At 36.3% G+C, this 24,572-nt stretch overlaps 1 protein-coding gene across 18 annotated transcripts in view; it reads left to right on the top strand.

The window, feature by feature from the left end:
* FOXP2 (forkhead box P2) overlaps nt 1-24,572 on the top strand; it is a 405,492-nt gene that overhangs the window by 98,063 nt on the left and 282,857 nt on the right. For 13 of the 18 annotated variants that reach the window (XM_038153687.1, XM_038153686.1, XM_038153685.1 and 10 more), the window contains one exon: nt 22,091-22,174. The exons of 1 other annotated variant lie outside the window; for it this stretch is intronic. The gene's annotated coding sequence lies outside the window, so the exon portion shown is untranslated. Of the gene's footprint in view, nt 1-8,044; nt 8,115-17,249; nt 17,409-18,379; nt 18,439-22,090; nt 22,175-24,572 lie in introns of all 18 variants that reach the window. 4 more of the 18 variants (XM_038153676.1, XM_038153673.1, XM_038153675.1 and 1 more) reach the window with 3 other exon arrangements.

The following is a 24,572-nucleotide window of genomic DNA, read 5'->3' as shown; positions in this document are numbered from 1 at the left end:
CTGGATATCATAGAGTCATAGAGTGGCTTGCAACTCTATAATCTGTAACATTAGGGAGTAATTACCACTGCCCATTTTATTCTGTTTCTCAAGTCTTAAAATATGATCTCCTAGTAATACCTCAGAATAAGTATCACAAAAAGTCTGTTTAGTCTTAATTTTTAATATTTTTTCTTTTAAAAGTGTTTTTTGTTTTTAATTTTTTTCTCTATGTATTGATACACTTGAAAATACTTTTACATCATTAGTCTTTCTCTTTAGCTCTGTTTTCCCCATCAAAAAATCTATACTGACTTTTCCATCCTCACTTTTCTTTATTCTCTTTGAAGAGAAACTGTCATTTGGATGAGAAATTATCTGTGCCATCAGTCAGTTTTCAGTTGTCTGTTTTTCTGTCTTCAGTAAAAAACCAGTTTTTTGTTAACTTTATTAATTCTGCAGTATCTTTTTTTGCCGTATTTCCAAAGATCTCTGATTTGATCAGTCGTCAAAGCTCCCTTAAAATAATAATACATAATTTTGCCTACAACCTATATTCCTATACTCCTAAGAAGAGCAGTTCTGTTGGCAGTAGGCCCTACTACCCCCATGTATATTTTGTGGGCTAGCTCTTTGAATACCTTGTTTTCCTGTAAAGTTTCAAAAGTAAATTTAAATACTTGAAATTCAATTTGAAGTTTTTAGGGATTATTGCAATAACTTTTCTATAGCTATTTGTAGCTGTGTATGTTCTCTATATAGTATTTTTAAATTAAATAGCTTGGATTTAAAGAAAATCCCAATCTAAGATACTTAAGCACACCTGTTTGTTGTGTATTTAAAACTGATTTAAAAATCTTCATGCTCTTAGAAGACTGTCAAACAAATTGCCATTCTGAGGTAAAGTTATATGTCAGTGCATGCAGTGTGCCGTGCTGAAGTTATGCTGGGAGTGAATAATGTGTCGGGGAAAGCAGACATTTTTGAAGAGTTGTGTAAAGCTGTAAATATGTTGTTTTGTTTTTTACCAGACAGTATTTGAAAAGCTGACACCTGTGTTTTTAATGTGTTTGGTTAGACTCTAGTGGTATGTCATGTCCTGATTAATTGAACCAACTTAGTTAGGATGTGTTGCAGGTATGTAAAGATTAAGACTGGAGATTTAACCCACAATTTTACAGGAGGCATTTTCAGTCAGATACTGTTCTAAGTTAAGCTGACAAGGCATTACTGCTTACCCAAACACCTTTTCTTTTGTGCCAGATATGAGTTTTTAATGCAAATGGAAAACCCATATTAACTGGTTTGATGCTAAATACCAAAACATCTGTTTAATTAGCTGAGTTATCAGATGTGTGTGGAAGAGCTGTATTTTTAATATTTCTCCTTTTATGGGGCTGTTGGACAGGGAGGATATATGCTAATAGAGGCTGGAATATTGCAACAGTGTGTTGAGGCAGGACTGCTAAATAAAATCAGCAATCAGACTAGGAAACTGGGTGTTTGTAAATGCTGGGCATACTGTCATCAAACACAGGCAGTGTAAATTCTAATTTTTCCTCCTTTCTTCTGCCCTGCGTTTGCCACTTGTTGGAAAGTCTTCTAAAAGTGGCATTGATAGAGTCATCCCTAGAATAAAATTTGCTGTTCTTTACCGTGTGCAGTTCTGGGGTGCACCTATGAGCAGCATTGCTGATGATGTGTTGTGATGGCCTAGCAGAGAGTAAAACAGAAGTTCATACTATCAGAGATAATAAGCAGATGGTTTTCTGTGCTGGAAGCAGTAAACACATTGCTTGTTACGTGAAGATCATTTTCTGTGGGTTTTGGTTGTGGGTTTTTTTTTTTTTTTTTTTTTTGTTTTTTTTTTTTTTTTTAATAAAGATGCCACAGGACAGAAATGTAAAGATCAAAAGTCTCATATTAGCAGAGATGTGAAGGAAGTATTTTATTGCCTTCACAACTTTTTAAAAGAAAACACAACTTCAGTAGTTTTCACTACCAAGTGTCTGTTTACAAGGAAAAATAGTGTATTTCATAGCCTTATTCTGGATGTCTACACCAGCAGTCTGGTATACTTAAAATCTGTCATGAGTCCCTGGAGAGAGATGGGATCCTTCAGCAAGCACTTCAGACAGCTCTAGGCTTCTGTGGTCAACCTCCTCAATCCTGTGGGCTTCTGTCAACCTCTTCAATCCCTGTAGAAGCATCTTTTTCTGTCCCTTCTCTGACTGTTCAGAGGCTTCTGTTGCTTGATGTCATTTGGAGATACAAATTGGTCTGAAATGGTTCTAGATGCCTTGCAGGGGCCTGAAGATGAGAGTGACAGGGGTTCAACACAAGATTACTGGAGCTGCTAGTGCCACTTCCAGTCAGATTTCATTTTAAACTGGACTGGTGATCCTAGTTCATGCTGATCAATATTTGTGAGTATACCTGGTCCTTTGAATATCTTGAAAAGATTTGGAAAACATCTTTCATATTGTGATTTCAGCATTATTTTAGCTATGCTGGGACTCTTGCTTGAGAATAAGCCCTTGGCATTTTTTGTAAACTTGGCCAACAAAATATTTCATTTACAGTTTTGAGGCAGGAATTTTCCATAAAATTTATAGAAATTCCCACTGGCTGTACTTGGATGACAGCAGGAAACAATGTGTAGAACTAAACTTCTATCCCTGATGCCCCAGGATATAGAGACCTTATTGTAGTATTTTTATCAGATACTGGGTCTTACCTAAATACAAGTATTTCAGATGTGTCAATCTATAATTTCTATTTAAATTTTGTATTTATTCAAAAAAAAAGATAGCACATATGTCCATAAATATTCTTCTGAGTGCCACCTTGGTAGTGTTGGACAGTGAAACTAATTGTTGCTGGAAAAACAGTCTCTCTGTACTAAGAGCCTAAACAATTTCCCAGGTTTTGGTGGCAGTTTAGCCTTTTTTTTTTAAATCATAAATAATGTTCTTAGTGCGTAAATGGGCACCAAATCTAATACCCTACCGAGACTGTACCCTTGTATCTTATGTATTTTGGCCTTTGATTGTATTTGTGCTGCTTATTACATTGACAAAGTAAGGACCAAAGTAAGTGTAATGTAATTAGCAGTATTTGAGTTGCAGTAGCGAGTAATGGAGTGATTCTGGAATCTGAAATTTCAGTGTAATTGCTATCAAAATTTTGACATACTGATAAGTAATGTTTGTGTTTATGAACTGTGGATATGTAATTATGGTAAATGGAGGACTTTAGTTCAGCTGTCTTTATTGAAATGTGGAAAGTGTTAAATAACAGTAGATGAGCACCAAAATTCTAAAAAAAAGCTTTAAAATGATAACATAATTTTTTTTTCATTTCATGTCAATAAGGGTTCTTGGTGTAAGGTCCAGCATAATTCTCCCAGCAGAACTACTTTCCAGGCCATGGCACCACCAAATGCCTTCCTTCCAACACCTTTCTGTATTTTTTTCTTCACTACAGTGCTCCAATATGGTTTATTGCCCTTTTCCTAACTGCACTCTATATTGTGCAGACTGTATCTCAGTATTTATGCAATTTCCCTTCTATTGTCATATCCTGCATGCTCATACTGTACAATAAGGAGATAATTGAACTCATGTTGCACCACGTTTTATGTGCAGCTTTTTCTAAATGCTTTGTGTGCCTCTTCTGTTGAGATAAGTCTCAATTTTCTTCCTCCCTAATGACTACATTGAGGATTTGCTAAGAGTGCAGTGACAATGCATGTGAAAGAGCTCTCAGTAACTGACTGATGACACTTCAGCAGCTAATTGCTCATATAATTTTACTTCATGAAATGGTTCATACACCTGTTTTGCTTAGTACATAACTTTAGAAATCTACGTGGCGAGTGAAGCCTTGCCAAAATGTATGAGCTATATTCCAAGCCCCACAAACATAATTGGAATTTCTAAGGCTCTGTCTGAATTATTTCTTTTTCTCCCACTGAAAACTCTCCCAATAGTAGATATTACTGACAGAATGTGTTTGTGAAATTTCTTAAGTTTTTACATCGTTTTGTTTCATTTGCCATTCTGAAAGGTAGTTTTTGCTTTCAGTGAAAATGACAGATGTAATTGCTTTCTAAAAAATCATCTGATTATTTCAAAATTCTGCAGAATTAAGAAATATGTTGGGTTCAGTTTTTGAAAGGAATCTAAGAGCCACTGGGGTAAGTAACTTCATGAGAGAAGGAATGAAAGGACAAGGCAAAAAATAGTCACTCTAGTGACTTTCAAAGTCCATGCAGAGTGATAGACCCAGCAATAAAGCACATCACAAAAAAAAAAGATAAAAAGGGAACTTTAAAGCTGGTGTAATTAAAGTTGCTGCTTGAAGCTGTAGTGATCTGGAAATCCTGAGTTTTGATGCCTATGCTAATGATGCATCAAAATGCCTAAACAAATGTTGTGTGAAACATACAGTGAAACAAAATGGTTTTTGAGCAAAGCAACTCCAGAGATTCTGCCAGTTTCTGTATTAATGTATCATGTAACCTCCAGAAATTAATCTGAATGTTCTGTTAGTTCCTTCCATGTCAGTCCTCTCCTTCCTCCACCACAGTAGCTTGCACATTTTGAAGTTTCTCATTTTCCTCCCTGGGTACAGGCAGAGCAGTAGGTGCCCTGTACGAGGTGATGTGGACATACAGAGACAATGTTAATGGTAGTAAGGTGAAACCTGTAATTGAAACTATTGAAAATAAAAAACAAACTATTGAAAATTTGAGCTCTTTCAAAAATTGAAAGGAGTTTGTTCTGGCAGAAAAACTGCTGTGAAGGAAGAAAACTGAAGTTTAGGAAGCGTCCAACCAATATGCTTTTCAGTAGTGCCATTTTGAGTGCCAAATTCTTAAAGAGTTCTCCTGTGTCCAGATGAGGAGGCTCTTTTGTAATGGGCTGAAGGAAATGTATTTATTGAAGCTTGTATGAGACTTAGACTGTAGCAGAGATGTAAGCGAGCTAAAATAGATGAGGCATGTTTGTGTCTCTCTCTTCTCCTGTCACTGCCCATCTTCCTCTCTTGGCTTTCTCCCCCCTGCTCCTTCCTTCCCTCTCTTTTTTGCCAGCTTACAAAGACCATATTGGGGTAAGAATGTCAGAAGTCCTTTTAACATTTCTAGATAATATAATCTAATAGATTTTTTTTGCAATGTCCCAAGTAAAATCACTGAATTCCAGCAAGTTCTTGAGTATCTCAATACTCTCTGTAGTGAAGTACAAAGGCTGCTGTCTTGCCAGTGTATTCACTACAACAATTGGTGGGTCTTTTTCTTGCTTATGTGCTGCAATTGTATTTCCCGCTAGGAAAATAGGTAGTGCTTTCCTTCTTGTCCAGTTTTTCCTTTAAGAGATACGTGAATATATGTAGCAATTTTTTTTCACAGATATAATTCCTTATTTTGTGTTGCTCTCTTCATTGAGGACTCAAAATAAATAATAGTTTCAATGGGTTTAGTAGAACATGCAGTATACTTTAATAATGCGTATTTTCCCTTTTCAATATGAAATGTAGCACAACTATTGAAAAATAAAAGATCTTTGGATATGAAACTTTTTATGAAACAAGTGTTGTATTATTTGTCCTCATTGTTGTGTTATGTCCTACATGTTGTGTATGTTATAGTGTGTTGTGTTATTTCTCCTCATTATGATTGTATTACATTATCTGTCCTTTCTGTATGCATGCTAATATTCAGAATAAATTTGTCTAATTTTGTGTAATGGCCTCAGAACTTAGTATGGAAGGGTTCTCTTGAGCAATTAAGGTAAATTTTTTTACTACCATAATTATAATGTCATATTTTTCTTTGCAATTCCTTTAAAAATTATTTAAAATCATAGCTGGATTTAATTTACATAACCCTATTTTTATTGCCAGAAGTTCTGTGGCAGTTTGCATGAACCTGTGAGGAAGAAGTACATCCAGAACCTTGACACTGATTTCTCTGAAGTCAAGAACAGTCATAATTGGAAGCAGATTGTAATTTTTAGATTCATAAATGTTACTTTCCTTCAAATTATGTTAAATTTTATACTGGATTCCCTTCAAATATAGATTTAGGAAATTCTGGTGTGGTTGCCAGTTTTTTATGTACAGACATTGGTTTTCCAGTAGATTGTCCTCTGGTCTTCATATAAGGCATGCATATTTTTTATGCATATGGCTTAATGTTACTCCTTAATGTCTTTGAGATGGTATGAGTAAAACTAAGAAGGATTTATCCAACAGTTATATTCAGCTTAACTTGATCATGTTAAAAATAAATATGCCTGCTTTTTGAGAAGTCTCATTTTTATAGAGTTAAAACTGAAAATAACACATTACTTTTTAAATGTTCTTACTGATCCCATTATTTTTTCTGTGCATTTTACAAATAGGATGTGATGTTTTGAGTATGCTTCAGGCTTCAGTAGTTTGTATAATGTTCTATTTTCTGCAGCAAAAGCATGTCAAGGTGATCTCTGTGGGTGGTTAATATTTTCTGGAGTTTATTCTTCAACCATGAAAATATGCAAAATTGAAGAGCTTGGTGGTATGTCATACATTCAGGTATAAAATATATGTATATATTTATATATATTTAAATTTTATCATCATTAAAAGAACAGAGAAAACCCCACAAGTGTAGTAGCAAATACTGTTTGTTCATGGATGAATGCAGCATTTGTCACTCCTGACTTGTGTTTGTGGTTATGCTGGTGTGCAGTTCTTGCAAAAGCTTAAATTGTAGGGTAAGAGTGTTGTATAAATGGAATATTTTAAAACATAATGCTCAAGATCATAGAAAATCATAGAATGTGGGAGAAATGTAAAAATTACAGAATGTTTGCATTTTAGCAGAAATTGTCTTGATTTGTTTGACAGGTTTTAGTTGTTCTTTTCTGTATTTTCAAATATAAGTACTTTTTAAAACAATTATAGAAAGCAACAGTAACAACTCTATAAAAGAAATGCATAAATATTGTAACAGTATTTCAGTAGGGAAAGATTATTACAAATCTGATTGTTAAAGAACTGAAACAGGTAAAAGTTGAATGTAAGTACTGCTCACTGTGCTTTTTGTATTGTTACAGTAGTAACAAGAAAAATTGGAAGGGAAAATGTCAAATATATTCCATATAAATGAAATGCATTTGATTTATAAAAAGGGGATATTGGAAAAGCTAATGAGGATTTCAATTAAATGCATTTTTTTTTCTTTCAAGACTAAACAAACATACAAAGAAATTAACTCTTACTAAGAAATAATGATGTGCATTCTAATTGCTGGCTGATACCATGTTTTATCATGGCTTCTGTCTTTCTTCTGGTTTTGTTTACTTAAGCCTCTCTCTCTGGGAAGTTGTGTTTCTGCTGTTTGTATAGCACACAGGAAAAGTGGGTGTTTAGTTTTAAATGGGAAGTCTCTCAGATGTGCCTTACTAAGGTTATCTTCTCTGATACAGTGTAATGATCCAAAATGTATCAGCAGCAGAGATATTTTCATATTTCCCTTGCCATTTTTGGCAGTTTGATTTACCTCAGTAAAAGGCATCAAAAACATATTTGGAGTGACTCTAAACTCAGGGTCTTAGTTGTTGATGAGAAATTTGTTCTTTTGGAGCTTGAGCAGTGTATAGAATCTGTGATTCTCTTTAGTGCACACCTCAGGGCATTGTAAGGAATACCATACTGATGTTCTCCAGCATGAAGCAAAGCAAAGCAAGATCTTTAGTTTGCCAAAAGAGTTAATGGGACTCTAAAATAGTTGCAAATACATCAAAACCAGAAACTATGTTGAACTTTCTGATGTTCATGTATGAGAACATGGCCTTTTTAAGGACACAGTTCTCAGAACCGTTAAGAGGAAGCTGAGAATGACATCCAGTGTGCTACCTTTCTTTTCTTCTTTTTTGGAAGGATCATTCTCTGCACAACCCTTTCACTTCTCAAGGCTGCAGAATAACTACTGCTACAACTACTGTTAAGATACCTAGTGTATCTTAATGGAGGTTAATATTAATTGTTCTTTTCTCATCCCTTCTTCATACCATAGGTAGAATGGGAAATTTGCTGTAATCCTACCTACCCAGAAGTTCCAGTGATACACCTCTAGGAAGAGTTGGGTGAGGTGTTTGTAGTCTTATGTTGCTAATCCCATAATGGCAATAGTAGTCCTGGTTCTTTACACATATTTATTTACCTTTCATAGAATCATAGCTCTTACTGCTACTCTTCGGTCTGCAGTGGGGAAAAGTTGTAATAACTCAGGGAATGCTACAGGGGTCCACAAAATAAATGTCTTCGTATAAAACAGCAAAAGATGTTGGTGTTACAGAAAATGTTACAGTCGGGCTGTGTTATTCAAGTGAAGCCAGGTGCTCTGTGCCTGCTGGGAGGCAGCAGCCACTTGGCTCCCCATGCTTTCAACTGGATAGTTGTACTTTCTCTGTTCTCTGTTCTCTGTTACTGAAGTTTATAAATATATTTAAAAAAGAAGCAAAGTCTTGCTTTCAATAGGAATTTGATCATACCATCTAATTTGAGTTAATTCATGCATCTGGTGTGCAGGTGTTGTCATATTTTGTTAGCCATTATGACAATTTTTATAGTTAGCTGTTTCATTTTTGTGAGAAGGTTGCAGATACCTGTTGCTGAGAGGAGCCCCATCCTGCCCTCTCTGATAGTGGTGAATCTCTACTGCTCCCCCAATCCCATCTGTGTGTCCGGGGGGCAAAGGTTTCATTGAAGACTCATCCTGAGTTCCTGTTGGAGTGCACTGCTCAGAAGGCACTTGTAGATTTACTGTAGAATACTCTGGTGGAAAACATGTATTCAAAAATGCTAACTACACTAGATTAGTTGCTTCTCTTTGTGTTACAGCACATTTATTATTTCTTCTAACTTGCAGTAAGTTGGTTTGTTGCATCATCTCCATATATGTTCAGAGAGGCTCCACATGGTTCCATAATACATCTGATGATGATTGGTATTTCAATGAATGGCAAAATATTTCTGTCATGAGCAGCATGATGGCAGCTGCAGATTTTTGTCAGTATATTATTTGATTGCTTTTCTAATTGCAGAATTGTAATGGCAGTTAGAAATGGAAAAACGTTGCGAGTCATAACAGCAAAACTTATCTCAGAAATTCCTGTTTGCAAACATTTCTGACTTGTGTCAGGGTTTGTAAAATTTGGGTGCCTAAACATGCCTTAGAATTCAGTGAATGTGATATATGCTAAAGTTACTCATCTGTAAATGGCAATGAGTAGTCCATTAGCTGTGTTTGCCATCCAAGGTTTTTATACCATCTGCAGCTGGTGGGTATTTCCATTCCATCTAAGCAGTGATGATAAAGTAGGGTGGAGAAATATGAAAACAGTAGAAAATATATATTCCACATGGATGATTTTTTTTAGGAAAGGGTGTTAAAAAATTGTTTATACCTGATATCTATGGAAATTTTGGAATTTATCACTTAGCTGTTAAATGAAACAGCAGTACCATGCTTTCTCTTCCACCTAAATTAGTCAAGCAATTCAGGTCATCTGTTGCTTTGTTATTTTCTTCACATATAACATAGAGGTATGGAACACTAAACTTAAACTTTTGTTGGCATTTACAGTTAATACCAACCAAAATCCTTCTATTTTGCATTCTGGTGATTGAAAGAAAAGAAGCAGAATTCGCCATTGGAATTTGGTCAGAGTTTATTGACTTCAGCAGTGAAAGAGATGAAAATATCTTGCAAATATATATATGTTTCACTGTGTGTCAGTGAACTCTGTTTCAATACCTGTCTGGCCCATGAAAAAACAAAGTTGGAATTATCAGATAAATTTGTGCATTTGCTTTTCAATTGTTATTAATCAGTATTAGCATGTACTTTATAATAATTTGTTTGGCTAAAGTTTAAATAAATCATATGGAGAGTTTGGCAGCAGGAAAGTGGTTTATAAATTCATGCTAAAAGTGCATGAGATGCAAAAACAGCAAGGTAAGTATGGAATTCTTTGGCTAAACATTAGAAGAGCTTCCAAATGTAAGGATTTACTTCAACAGATTTAGATGTTGCTATAATTGCCCACTACTGAAACCATGCAAAAAGAGAGTAAAACCTGCTGATGGTAGCCCAGTAGCTTTATACTTGACAGGGTGGGCTTTATTATGTGTCCTGCAAATATGAGATAACCTGAGAGGTCATCTGTCAGATATGACACAGGAGACCTGCACCCTTCTGAAGTGACAGCTGGAGAGCAGATGGGATTACCTTGGACATTCTGTGGCAACTCTGTAGAGCCTGACATGTTTGAGGAGTTAGCAAGAGAAGAGATTTTTTTTTTTTTGGTTCGTTGCAATACAAGACTCCTAGAAAGTACTTTGAATAAATGAGGGCTCAGATATTGCTTGTTTATCTAAGGCAAAGAATTTTATTACAATCAGTAGAGTCAATAGAATGCTGAGTCAGAGAAGCTGAAAAGATCCCAGTTTTATATTTATTTCTCCTAATAGCATATCTACTGAAAAATGTGCAGTCAGGGTGGAGTCATAGATATGACAGCATTGAATGAATTCCAACTGTGGAATCCATAAATAAAGGAATTTCAAAAGTGCTCGGTTCTGGTTTTAAATCTGTTCTGCTGAAATCAATGGGAATTTTGCTATTGAAGGGTAGCCTAGTTACATGAGTCCTGAGCTAACCTGAATTTTTTCCCATGTAGTCACATTTATGAAAGGACCTCTTACAGTATAGTGTTTAATGGCAGCATCACATGAAATTAAATTTATTTTTTGTATTTCACTGAAAAGTTTCAATTGCTTTAAACCAAGGACAGCTTAAATTTCCCCCAGGCAATACACAACACAAGGCCTTTCTAAGACCGCTGGCAGGCAGTTTTCAAAAGGGTCCTTTTTGTATTATGGTTCAGGGCAGCAGGATCATTTTTAAATAAATGCTTCTTGACATCAGTAATCCATGACTTTAATCTCTTTTACTTTACCTTTGACACCAACATATTGGTGCTTGTTTTCACACACATTTTAACAATTCCACTGTTTATTCTTTCATTATTCCCATTTTTTTTTTGTCTTCTTCTTCTTCATCTGTGTTTCGTTAGTTTTTCCTCTCCTGATTTCATTACTTAGCTCTTCAGCTGCTTGTGTTTATCCTGTTAATCAATGCACAAGACTCAGGAAAAGGGGCAGGTGGAAAAGCTACTGCTGAGTAACATCTGAAGTGCATGTGCTGTGGTGTGACAGATCATCTGAGGCCATTAAATATCAACTTACTTGATCTTTTTAATTTACTGGAATTATGCGTTTTTCCTTGTGCTTATGTGGTCACATGTGCAGCCAGAGCTCTCCCACTGTAGTCAAAATTTACAACCCACAACATCACGAAGTGACACACTTGTCTGCCAGTTATTTTACTTGTTCTTTTCTTCTTTTCCCCTTCCACCAGCACATATCCTGGATTTCACAGCTTGCTCCTACTGTCCTGCTTATGGCACTTGATTTCTGTTCACTTGATTTCTGATTCACTTATCATGTTTTCCTTTCAGTTTTAACAGACATATTTCCCATTTCATTTGCTAAATTTGCTTGTGGACCAAGAAAAGTCTGTTTTTTTTACTAAAAGGGCTTATTGCATGTATCAATTGCTGTTTGTTGCAATGGGATTAAAATAAATTCTGTGTAACCTAGTCCTTTTTGGAGAAAAGTTTCAGCAATTGTGGCAATATTTGAGTTCTTTACAGAAACAAGTCATGAGCATGTGATTTCTGACCTGTTTTATTTAAAGTTTAAAAATCTTTTTTCTTAGGATGCTGTTATGTACATTGCAGTACTGTAGAAGACACTTTTGAAGTATGCTATATTGTGGACCATATATATCTTAGTGGAAAATTATATGCTAAATTGTGTTTTCTTAATTCACAGTTTAGGGCTATCTGTTTCCAGAATAAATGCAGTTAAGTTTTCACAATGTTATGGTACATGAATGTCCTGAAAAGTATTAACAGAATGTCCAGTCCTGTGATTCTGTGGGGTCAGTAGGTCAGTGTTGGGGGCTGGCTGTGGCCAGCTGCTTGCTTGTTTTCCTCCTCAATAGGACAGGAGGGAGAAAACAGGATGGCAAAAAGTTCATGGGTTGTGATTAAGACATGGGAAATTGCTTACCAGTTACTTAACCAGTTACAGTTATGGGCAAAACAGGTCTGACCTAGGAAAAATTGATCCAATTAATTTCCAATAAAAATATATTTTGGTAGTGAGAAACAATGAAAACATCACTTTCTTCAGGCAGTACCGGCTTGCCTTCCTGCTCACTGACCTTCACTGATGTTCTCAGGCTGTTTCTCACACTTTCTCCCCACCAATCTTCTGCCTGTGTGGTGGTTTTGCCCTTTCCTAAACCTCTTCTAGCTGAGGCACCACTCTGTGGTGGGTGGCTTGGAGTAGCTGGAAGCAGCCATGTCTCTGACAGAAATTTCCACAGGATACTGTAAAGTCAATAGTCATATATTAAAATTTGTTGACTCTGCATTAGCCAAATCAATTGACGTTCCTGGCAAAAATAATCACATGGTACCTTTTTGAAGTAAAGTTCTTATCTGCTAGGGCTTTCTTACCTTATGCATTTCAATCATCCCTCTTTAAGAGAAAATATATGTTAATATTTTGGAAAGAAAAGCTACATAATTTAGCTTATCAATATTTTACTATATTTATTTTATATTGAGTTTGTATGCCTGAAGCTGTTTGTAAGAGGGTAATTTTATTCATGTGAAATTGATGGGTTGAAGAAAGTCACAAGATAAGCATAAAAATAATAAATGTCCAAGATAATTTACTGCTTTTAAAATATAAAAGCTATCTACAATCCCATTATGTTTTGATTTGTATGTGTCAGATAGATGTTTTATGTTTCATGAGCAACGTGTACATCATACAGTGCTGGAGGTTGTTAAGAGAATTTTGTCATTTATTATGAAAGTTAATGTAGAAATGAGAACTAAACTCCTGGGGTTTTTTGACTCTGTTAAAGGGATTGAACTAATTTGTAGACCCTTCATAGAATTTTAGAATGGTTTGGGTGGAAGGGACCTTGAAGATTCTCTAGTTCCAACCCCCTGCCATTGACAGGGACACCTATCACTAGACCAAGTTGCTTAAAGTACCATCAAACCTGGCTTTGGATATTTCCTGGAACAGGGCAGCCACAAAGTCTCTGGGCAACCCGATCCAGTGTCTCATCCCTCGTGCAGTAAAGAGTTTCTTCCATATATGTAATGTAAATCTACCTTGTTTCAGTTTCAAGCCATTGCCTCTTGACCTATCACTACCCTTGTAAAAAGTCCCTCTTCAGTTTTGCTTCTTTATGAACAAACACACTTTATTATCTTGGGAAAATGAAATATTTGATTCATTTACCATTTGGTTTAAATCACTAGGGTAAGGAGTTTTGCTTCTTTAACAGTATTGTCCAAAAGGTAATTAAAAATAATTGTAGAAGATACCTTCTGTTTAGTGTGGAATCACCTACAGAATCCTACTGAGTGTGAAGAGTTGTATTGAAGTTCTGCAGGTATGTGAGGCAGTTTCCAAAAGTTGCAGGCAACATTTGGATCCTTCATACATTGTGTTTTCAAAAACTGAATTCAAATTTCATAGAATCATAGAATGATAACATTTGGAAGAGATCTTCAAGGTTGTCCAACTGCCATTCAGCACAACCAGTGTAACCCCTTAACCACTAAACCACATCACCCAGTGCCAGACCCAAATGTCCCTCCAGGTACAGGAGTCAAGCACCTCCCTGGGCAACTTACTCGAATGCCTGACCATCCTAACAGCTGCCTGAAATGAGGTTCTGGCCACATGAGGATCAGCCTCTTTACCCAGGCAAGCAGCGATGGGACTGGGGGAAATTGCCTCCAGCTGCACCAGGGGAGGTTCAGGTTGGATGTCAGGAGGAATTTTTTCATGCAAAGGATGTCCAAGATTTGTAATGAAAAGGGAAGTGATGATGGAGTCACCATCCCTGGAGGTGTTCAGAAAATGATGGAACGTAGCACTTGGTGCTGTGGTTTAGTTGGCACAGTGGTTTATTTGGTACAGTAGTGTTCGGACAAAAGTTGGACATGGTGATCTTGAAGATCTTTTCTAACCTTAATAATGATTCTATGATATCCTTCTGAGAAGTACTGCAATCTGTCATTTATACTTTTTATACTTATTCCTAATATTCTCTCTTTTAAATTCTTAAATTTTAAAATTTTTAGGGACCTCCCTTTTTTTTTTTTGTCCCATGTTGCTTAATTTATTTTAGAGACTTTCCATAAGAGAGCTCATAAAATGATTTTTGGAAATACATGACTTACAAGTGAATCTCATTTGTCCATGTTCTCAGTAACTTCTCAAAAAAACTGAGATAATCCAAAGTGTGGATTTTATACTGAAATATTGATTCCTAAACAACATGACATTATTTTAACATACACATAAACTTTATTGTAACCTGTAGAAAGTTGCTTAGTGTGCATTCCCTGTGTACTGATCTGTAGCTTTCTGGAGCTTCTCTAGATTTTTTAGGCTTGATTTCATATTTGCCACCTTTGTTTGATTTTAAGACAATTTGAAGCAGGCATTTTTCTGTTGTAAGTTCAGGTGTTTAATACTCAAGTCCCTTCAGGGTTGTTGATGGCATGCACTCCAGTCTAATAATCTGTTAGGGCTCAGTTTGTCTTTTTATCTCATGTTCCCTAATGGCACTTCAGTTTAAGACAGATCCTCTCATGTATTTCTCTGAGGAGGATGTCTGGCCTAGTAACTGCTCCAGTCTTCCCTGGTGTGGATAAACCCACAGTTTGTTAGTGGCCCCTGCTTTCTGGCAGCCTCAGCAGAAGGCCCTGGATAGCTGTCTGTGGGAGGCTCCCCACCAAGCCTGGTTCTGGCCCGAGCCTTCGGCTGCACTGAGGTGTGCTGTGGGCTAGGGCTGCCCCTGCTTCCCCCTGGGCTGCTGCTCTCCCTGCCCAAGGGCAGCAAGGTCCTGCTCTGACCATGGGCAGCCCCCACAGCTTCTGGCCTCCAGCCCCTAGGGAGCTGCTGGTCCCTGCAGGCCTCTGACCCTGGACTGTATTTCATGTTTAAGCCTTCCAAAGATTACAGTCCTTTCTGTTTTCCTTACTTGGATGCAACTTGAAGCTTTTACAAGGATGCTTTTTTTCTTTCTAATAGCCTCCTTCATCCCATTTTTTCATGACGGCTCCCTTCTCTGGATTTTCTCTGTCTTTTTGGTAGGTTGTATGCATTTCTTTTGAGCTTGCAAAAGGTGTCTTTAATCAGTCTCTGTGCCACCTGTAGAAATGTGACTTTTGTAGCCAATTCTTTTTTCTTCCTTGTAACAAGCTTACTCATTTTTATTCAGTGACCCTCTTTGAAATGAATGGTAGAGTTTTTTTGGCTTTTGTTGCCCCTTCAAGGGCATAGATTCCCATCTATATCAAAGTAGTTATTGACTGTGGCTAGAAATTAACTTTGTGTCATACCCCGCTATGTCATGTGCTTGTACAAGACAGGCAGAAATATCCAACAGCCCTAATATTTATCTGCCCACACTAGAGACATTTTTCAGTGTTACAAAGGTGTTCTGTTTCTCAGGTGTCTTTGGGGTTGGTCCAGAGCATGGGTTATATTTAAATCCTGTGTCTTTCTATATGTCATCTGCCTTGGCCAGTGCTGAAAGGGAGTCTCTGGGCACATGAATGTGCTGTTAACTGGTAACCATGAGCACTCATTCTCTTATGAGTGGAATGAAACCAAAAGGAATCCTTGAGTTTGCCCAGTAATCTGAAGTGGTCTATATCAAAATGCAGCATAGCTGAAGACTTGCTGTGCCTGTAGGGAGGACTGGCCTATGCGTAAGAATTTTCCCTCTGCAGACCAATGTAGCTCTGAATAAGAAATCAAGAAGCGATGATGGAAATGTGTGATCAGCAGCCTCTGGAGAGGCCTATCACTCAGGTCACCAGGCAGGGTCTCTGAGAAGAAATCAAGGACATAATTCTGTTCTTTACAAAAGACACAATTAATGAAGTAATGTAAAATTTTGGGTTTAGGATAAGGACCTCTGCAAGGATCCAGTCATCTTACGGACATTTAGTTTGTGACAATTATCTGTAACTACCTGTGGTGGTCATATCAGTCTTGAAGCAACTTCCCAAGCAATGTAAGCAGTTCTTGAGGTGCTCAAACTGAGGATGTGTTAGGACTGTGGAAGCCCCAAGGAAGCTCTGTGTTGATGTGGGGGTTACCTGCTGTTCACCCAAAGTAGAAAACATATACTTTGAGATGCTGCAGACAGTCAGTTAATGGAGATGACAGCAATTGGTGGGACAATTTCTGTCTTTATTTTTATGATGACATTTTTTGCAGGAGATTGAGGCTGCGCAGGTAGATTATCTTGGAACCTCTTTTTGTTTGCCTGTTTTGTGGTTTTTTTTTTTTTTTCCACTCTTCATTTTTTTTCTCCACAGTTAGTTTGGCTTATTTATAATACTTTTTTTTTGGTCTGTTTTCTTGTGGTCTTTAGGAGCTCAAGGAGTGTGTGTGTGTAAAGTTTCCTGTTCTGTGTTGTTTGTAGGCTTGGACTTCACACAGTTTATTGTTTCTTTTTCTCCCTGAAAGTTGTGTGATTCCTTAATTATATATGTTTTGTTGTTGGTTTTGTTGAATTTTCAATATATTTATTTAGACAAGATTTTTTTGTTGGTGGGAAAGAAACAGGAGGATCTAGACTTCCACATGCAGATCCAGAATGATGGAACAAATTTGGAATTGGAATAAACTGCTAAGTGGCAGAACAACTAGAAAGGTGGGATTTAGTGATAGATGGATGCAAGCTCAGGCAGAAAAAGGGGGGTGAGGGTTGCCCTTTATGTTAAGGAACAGTTGGAATGCATGGGACTCATGTGAAGAATGTTTTGATTCAATATAAGGGAAAAGATTTTCACTAGAAGGATGATTATGCAACAGAAATGGTTGCCTAGGGAAGGCACCTTTCTTGAAAGTTTTGGAGATGCATTTGTCTAATGTACGAAGTGACCCAGTCTAAATTCAGATGCTTTAAGCAGCTGTGACTCGTCAGCCACTCTGTGAGTGGGAGAGTCTGTGATGTGGTGCATCATGGCACAAGGGTCAGGTGCATTTCAACTTTATGTCTTAGTAGGTTAAAAATCTATGCATATGTCTCCTTACAGGAACAAGCAAGATATGTTAGACAACTCAGGATGATCACCATACATGTGCACTTTTGAGATACTACTTTCTAAAGTTTTTCTACATTCTTATCTGATAGCGTTTATGAATCCCTTCTAATCACATCACAGGACAAAAAGGGAGAAAAACATCATAATTCTGTAAGTAATTCACAAAACTGTAGTGCCATTTAGTGGTATTGTAGAACATACTATTTAGGAATAGTTAATTGATTTCATTTTTTGTTTATATTCTTCTCCCCCAATTAATGTGGACTGTTGCAGTTTCTTATAATAAGAAAATTCAACAAATGGAAATTGGCTTTCTCTGAGTTGTTTTAGAATAAATTACATGTTTTCAGAGGAAAGACAGACATGCCTGAGGATAAAGTAAGGTATGATATCTGTGCACACTGGATAGAAATCTCTATAAATATGATATTGCTATCGTGCATACTTATAAGATTAGTGTCAACATAGGTTATCTATCATGCAAGGGCAAGTCAAGCAAGTTAGACCTGCCTCAGGGATGGTTTAGTCTGTATATCCAACTATTCAGACAACGTTGCTGTGGATATTTTGGAAGAAAAGACTGAGTGATGATTTTCCATCACTCCAGGCTTCCCATTCTTTGGTACTGTCTCCATTTTCTCCAGTGTGCTTTGATAAGTACAGGTAATCGGTGTCCTGTTAATCTTTTGGATAAGTAAGATCTAAATGGAACAACGTCTTCCCCCCAGCCCCTCTTCCCCAAGAGGAGTTTTATGTAACCTGTGCATCAGTTGCACAGTGGAACATACTGGAAGTAGATGATGCATTTAGTCCATGTGGACATTTTGCTGTCACCGGGCAATTTCCAGGGCATTTAATATTAGATTTTTAATTATTTGTTGTAAATTTATTCTTATCCTTGGCTTACTTCTTTGCACAGTTACATATTTTATGGATTAATGGAACATGGGTGTTTTGCATCGGAAATTCCATGTCGTAAAAATTCAAGAATAATTTTTGTGGTATAGACTATAATATGAACCTTTATCAGTGTATAGCATTGAAAATTTTGGAAAATATATAGTTGGGGAAGCTTGACAGCTCAAGAATCATATAGGAATTAATTATTTTCTCTGTGCCAGATGAAAAAATATATTCTTCTCCCAGCTCCACAGAACTTCTATTTGGACCCACTGATAATGTAAGCCAGCCTTCATTTGTCTAAGTAGTAATGTAAAATAGTACGTAAAAATTAGCTGATGAGATCATGGTAGTATGAAGGTCTTTTCATTGGTTCATTTAACTTTGGATTGATTATAAACAAAACTACTAATTCATTTTGCGTGTTCTTGTTAATTATAATGACATTCAGTAGTGCTCATCTGGTTATGAGCTTCTGAGTATCTTTCTATCACAGAAATGTGAATTCCTGGAATCAGGAAGAAAGGAGGTGTCTCTTTATTATTTGCAGTTCTGCAGTTTATATAATATTCTTCAAAAATAATATTTTTTGTAGTTTAAATTAATGTGTTGAAGTAGTTTAAATATAATTAAAATACATAGTCTGACTGCTGGGTAAATTTACACTTTTTCATACTTTCAGAAGATATACATTACAGATTGTATGTAAGTGATATATTTTCAAATAAAGTTCAGGACCTATTGACATAGTGCAATTTAAGACTTGCTCAGAACTCCTACTATGAATTAAGAAGTTTTTTAAATTGTGTAGGTCCTATATGATAGAGAGTTGGAAGCTACAGATACCAGTGAATGTTTATGTCTGTAAAATACTAGACAGTTTCTTTAGCAAGTCATTTTTGCTTCAGTGAAACCAGTGGTGATTTCGGCTCAGTCGATCTGATTCAAAACAAGCGTACCCAATAGCAACTATGGATAGCCCTCAACCAGGTTCTAAAATTTTCTTGCATGCTTTGGTGAGTAGTGCTTTGTTAGAATATTTTATACAGATACCCACTTCAAGCAGTAATGCAGTTTGAACCATTTTTTCTGTAGAAGAAATCTGAACAAGCAGGTCTTATCTGAAATAGTGAGGCATCATGGCAACTTGATCTATCAAATATGAGAACTGCTCAAGTGCTGTAGTGCACTTTGGTGGAATTATTTACATTTGAAAAAAAAACCAAAGGCAGGATAAAGAATAAAAGCATGTACTCTCAAATAAAAATACCATCTTAGAGGCAGTGTACAAACAGATAACAGGTAAACTTACCCTAATGATTTGTGATCCAAATGTGGAATAAGGTAAGAGGTGATGGCAGCAAGTAAATGAATGAGTTAAAGAAATAGCTTGCAGCACATGGGCATTGTATTTCTTTAAGTCAAGTTTCTAAGTCTTCATCCAGGAAGGAATTTTACTTTCATTTTGAATTAAATATTCTAGGAATTTCTGACACAACTGTGACAATTAACATTCTGTCAGGATGCTTTTAAAACTTTGGTTAACAAGGTCTGTGAATTTGAAAAATTTTAAGGTTCAGATGGAATTGTTAGATGTTGAAGAATGGGAACATATCTCTGTAAGCACTGTCAGTAGGGGATAGGTAAACAATTAAAGCTCTACCTGCTGGGGCCCAAGGGATGGAATCTTCTAGCTCAGGTGGAAGGTAGAGAAATGTTGGTGTTAGACTGGAATAACTGCAATGATTCAGATCCAGGTTTGAGGATGCTAACAAAAATCAAAACAAATCAAAGTTTATAATAGAAGTAATATAATTTTTAGGAGTCTTCTGCCTTTGTCAGGTAAACCATACTGAAATGTGGCATAAATGAAACAGAAGTCATAAAATAAGATTCTAAAGATGAAAATTTGCATAGTTAACAAGAGAATTGGTAGGCAAGACCTGCTATCTGTCTGTGACCTGTCACACCTACTTTGTGCCATCCTCACCACTTTAAAGATTTCTTACTGATTTCTGAAGTATAGAAATCCAGAAATAGACCAAATAAAATTATAATCATTGAGATTGATGCTTGTGGGTTTTTTTCATATTAAGACTAATTACCAAAAATACTATAATGAAAAATTTCTTCTGAAAAGGCTGTATCTCAACAAAATGGGTCATGTTTTGGTACAAGATTTCATGTACAATAACGGATTGTCCTGGCTCTACTTCTGAGATAAGCACTATGTGATGTTTGATATACTCCAAGCTAAGAAAACTGATGATTTGAATGTATTTTGATGTAATGGAGTATAGCAAAAAAGAGAAATACAGACTATTCACATTTGAGGTTTACATATTATCTGTCAACAAGATGTAGTGTTGAAGAAATAACTATAGTGTGTAGTTAGGTCTAGAATTCAGGTGCAGAAGAAACTTCAAAGACAGAGGCATAGCTATTTAGAGGCAAAACTGCAACCTTTTAATGGGAAATAGGTCAGTGCCATGAATGCTTTTCACTCAGTTGGTTGGACATTTACATTGTGGATCCAGGGTGACCACATGACCATCAAGCAAAGTTTCATTGACACATATTTTACTTTCTGAAAACTTTTAAGAATTGCCACCCACCTTCACCTCCTCGTATTTGCCTTAGGTTCCTTACCTGTTTTTTAACATTTTCTTCTCTTTTTTGCTTTGTATTAAGCTCATAAGATATCCTTCTCATTTCCCAGTGCTGTCCTACTGTGCAGGGGTTTCATGTAGTGTTTATTTCTCCAGCCTGTCATTCTTTGCTTTCCCTTCTTCACTTGCTCTACTACAGAGGCTGCCAGGTAGCTTTCAGTTTTCTAGGAACTTCGACCTTCCCAGCAGGTTTTGTTACACTCTACAAACAAAGGAAGAAGTTAGAACTGCAGCTCTTTTAAATGTCCAAACATCTTGTAACAAAGTGTGTATTAATAATGCCAGTTGGAACACAGATTTTTTTTTTTCTTAAACTGTGGGAAAGCAGTCTTTTCTTTAAAAAATTCTACATTCATTTTACTCTTCAGCTTGCTTCTGTCTGACCTTGTCAGCAAGAGAGAATTGCCAAGAGGCACCATTGAGAGGCTGTAGGATCTACTTCAGAGATAACAGAGTTTCAGGCATTAAGTCTGTGTCTATATTAGTAAATTAAACAATGCCTGGAAATATTTCCATGTCTCTGCCACAGTTAATGACTTTGCAAACTAATATTGTTCCAGAAAATTCTGAGACAATTATTTGACCGCATCCATCAGACAATTTTTATGTAACCCCTCTGTTTCAGAGCATATGTGACTAGGCTACATAGGTATAGGATTATCCTACATCCTACATGGATGGAGGACTAGCTCTGCCAGTTGATTTCAGGAAAGAAAAATGTGCTCAGGCATAGATGTAATCTAAATATTCTACAGACCTGCATGTTCTTTATTTCTTCTGCCTTGTCCAACCTTCTCTCTTCATTGCAGTCTTCCAGTCTCAGCTTCAAAGCTGTTTTTTTTTTTTTTTCTTTTTGCTTGTCCTTTTGTCCTTCCTAACATACATACAGATTTAAATTTTATTGGCATGCTGTCTCCCAGCTTCTGTCCCTTCCTTCAGATGACCCTGTGAACTAACTGGTAGTGATATTGTGTGCAGTTCTCTGCCTGAAACAAACTACTTCAGGGAAGCCTTCCTTTTGTTTGCCCTTGGGTACTATAATAATAAAAATAGAATAAAAACACAGGACTAGAATTTGAGTGATGCCTTAGCTGTCACTCTGCTGCATGGAAGAAACTTGGTGGACAATTATATTTCTTTGTGGACTACATATAATCTTATTACTTGTTAAGAGAACAAATTAGAGGGAGTGATAAGGGCAGATTCTCTGTTGGTTTTGTTAAATGATTCTAAATGGCTGTAAACATTTCTCTCTTTTGTCAGGATTGTGGTACTAGAATTGATCTTGGACATCACTTCAGTTCAAGGTTGAAGTTAAAGGGTCTTTTTGAGGCTTAGAAGAAGCAGGTGAGTACAAGTCAATCATCACAAATCAAAGACAATTTTATTTTTTTTTTTGCAACTTCCTTTTGTCCTGGAATTGCTGTTCTTGCTTACCAATCCAAATTCAAACATCTGGTCTCTGCTTTCCCTGATTCACTGAGATGTATGACTGCTTGTGTTGTGATATCTGACAATAGCAGATAGCTAGACAGCAGACAATATCTCATTCATTCAGGATTTCCCTACATACCTTTTCAGCTTCTGCCATGAAAATAGGTGAAACCATGGTTCTGTCACCAAGGTCTCTGGAACTCTGGAGTTAAGTTACACTGTACAGTTTCATTACATCACCTGTATTAGAAGTGGGATAATTAAGCAAATTTATTTTGAAAATGGTTTTAGACTGCATTTCTTGTGAAAAAATAAAATTTTAAAAGGCAAATACACTAATAAACAGTGAAGAATCCCTGAGTTTGGATATTCCTAGTTTCTTGAAACTGGGATGATCTTTATTCCTTTGGTAACCAGGAATTCCATGATGTCAAGGACTGTGAGGTCAAGCCTTGTTTCAGCTGCTTTGTGTGTTAGCAGGCTGAACCTGCCTGGGACACCACAGTGTCAGTGGGTGTGGTGCCACTGGGGCCTTGGCATGCCTGCACTGAATGCCTTGCTTTGCTCCAGACCTTCACAGCTATCTTCAGTAAATCGTGTACAAATAGCTATCAGGTCTTTTTAATGTAGACTGGAAAAGGAGATCCTGAAAAAATTAGTGTAGAATGAGATCTTAGCAGGACAGTTGCAATTATTTTGGATTTTTCATAATTGCTATTGCAACAAAAAAAACCACAAAAACCCAAACAGCTGTATATTGAGTGTTACAGTTATTCATAGTCTACATTTCCTATGGAGGTATAAAATTTTTTGAGAATATTCTCAGAACTTTTCAAATTCAAAAAATTTAGGCAATATTTTAACATATAAATTGCAAAATATGGTCAATTTGGCCTGATACTAAATTTTTAAGATGCAGATTTCAACAGGGTACAACAAACTTACCATAATAGCAGGCAGGCCAAATTCTTCTGTGTACACCAGGAAGTAGAAACAAATGTGTAAATACAAATTATATGCCATGTGTGCTAACTGCTAAATTATTATGAGATATTCTGATACACCTATATACCCCATAATATTGGTATATCCATCTTAATATCTTGATGCTTCTGGTAGGAAAGAAAAAGAAGCTGTTCCACAGGAGTTAATGATGATGACAGTAATTAGTTCTGAAACTATGTTTGTAACATTTTTTTGGGGAATTTTATCTACTGTGAGGAAGCACAGCCCTTTGTAACCTAGTTCAAAGTAGTGTAAAAGAAGACTGTTCTGGCGTGTGTTTCACTGTGACTGTCTTTACTGGGTAATAAGAAAGGAAAACTCCTTTTTTCCGATTTAACTTCACCTTTTTCCAAGGAGTTAAGGACTGGCTGGAAAGCTAGAGTGTGAATATGGTGGAGCCAGGAAAAGAAGAAAGGTTAGGTGTAGCAGTGTTGCAAGTCAAAGGATATACAGCACTCTACAAACTGTATATATTACTGGTATCATGTGCAAACCTTTATAGGGACTATATGTTAGTAGGTAGTAATATATTTATTTGCAAAACAGTGGTTTTTTCTTTCATTCTTCAGTAGAAAAAGCAGTGAGAAATATCAGATTCTTTGTTTTCTATGTAGCAATGGAAATATGGCTGGATTTCTGTCCCATATTTATTTGTACATGTCTGAATGGTTTAACTTGTATGTAGTTATGTTAGATAGTTTTTTGATAGTGTCAGTGTTTTGGAAAACTGATAGAAACTGGAGTTTGGTAGAAACTGTAGTAGTTGAAATCTGCTGAGTCAGCAAGAGTGTTTTTGTTTTTAAAGGCTATTTTCTCTGGAAGCTTACTATGTTCTGACAAATAATGGCCAGAATGCAGTGTAACTGACTTGTGCAGCTCTGATATTTTGGCAGTATAATTTTACTGAATTCCAGTATGTCTGAAACTTAAAGCATGTGAAAGAAAATAACTGCTGTTCTGCTTCCTCCATTATTTTCTTCCATAGCTTTAAGTTAAATATATTCTATAAAAATGCGTTCTGTAAAGGAAGCCAGAATCTTTTTGGCCTTTTTAGCATTGGTCTCTATTTCTTGCAGTATGTGAAAGTGGAGAAGGAATGTTTTTGCAGTCAATGAGGAAACAGTAGTAAATTCTGAAGGCTAGCTCTTCAGTATGGTATTTAGAATCAATAGGTTCTTTTATGGCAGGATATGGTATGTTTGAAATGATTGAAAACTTAGATTCAGTTATAAATGTATTGATAGATATGCATAACGATCAAATTGCAATTATGAATACATTTTTAATCAACAGAGAAAAATCTGTT

Source organism: Motacilla alba, chromosome 1A, assembly GCF_015832195.1.
Source record: "Motacilla alba alba isolate MOTALB_02 chromosome 1A, Motacilla_alba_V1.0_pri, whole genome shotgun sequence".
In the NCBI taxonomy this organism is placed as follows: domain Eukaryota; kingdom Metazoa; phylum Chordata; class Aves; order Passeriformes; family Motacillidae; genus Motacilla; species Motacilla alba.
The sequence above is the reverse complement of the archived record's forward strand: the minus strand, read 5'-3'. Positions and strand labels throughout refer to the sequence as shown.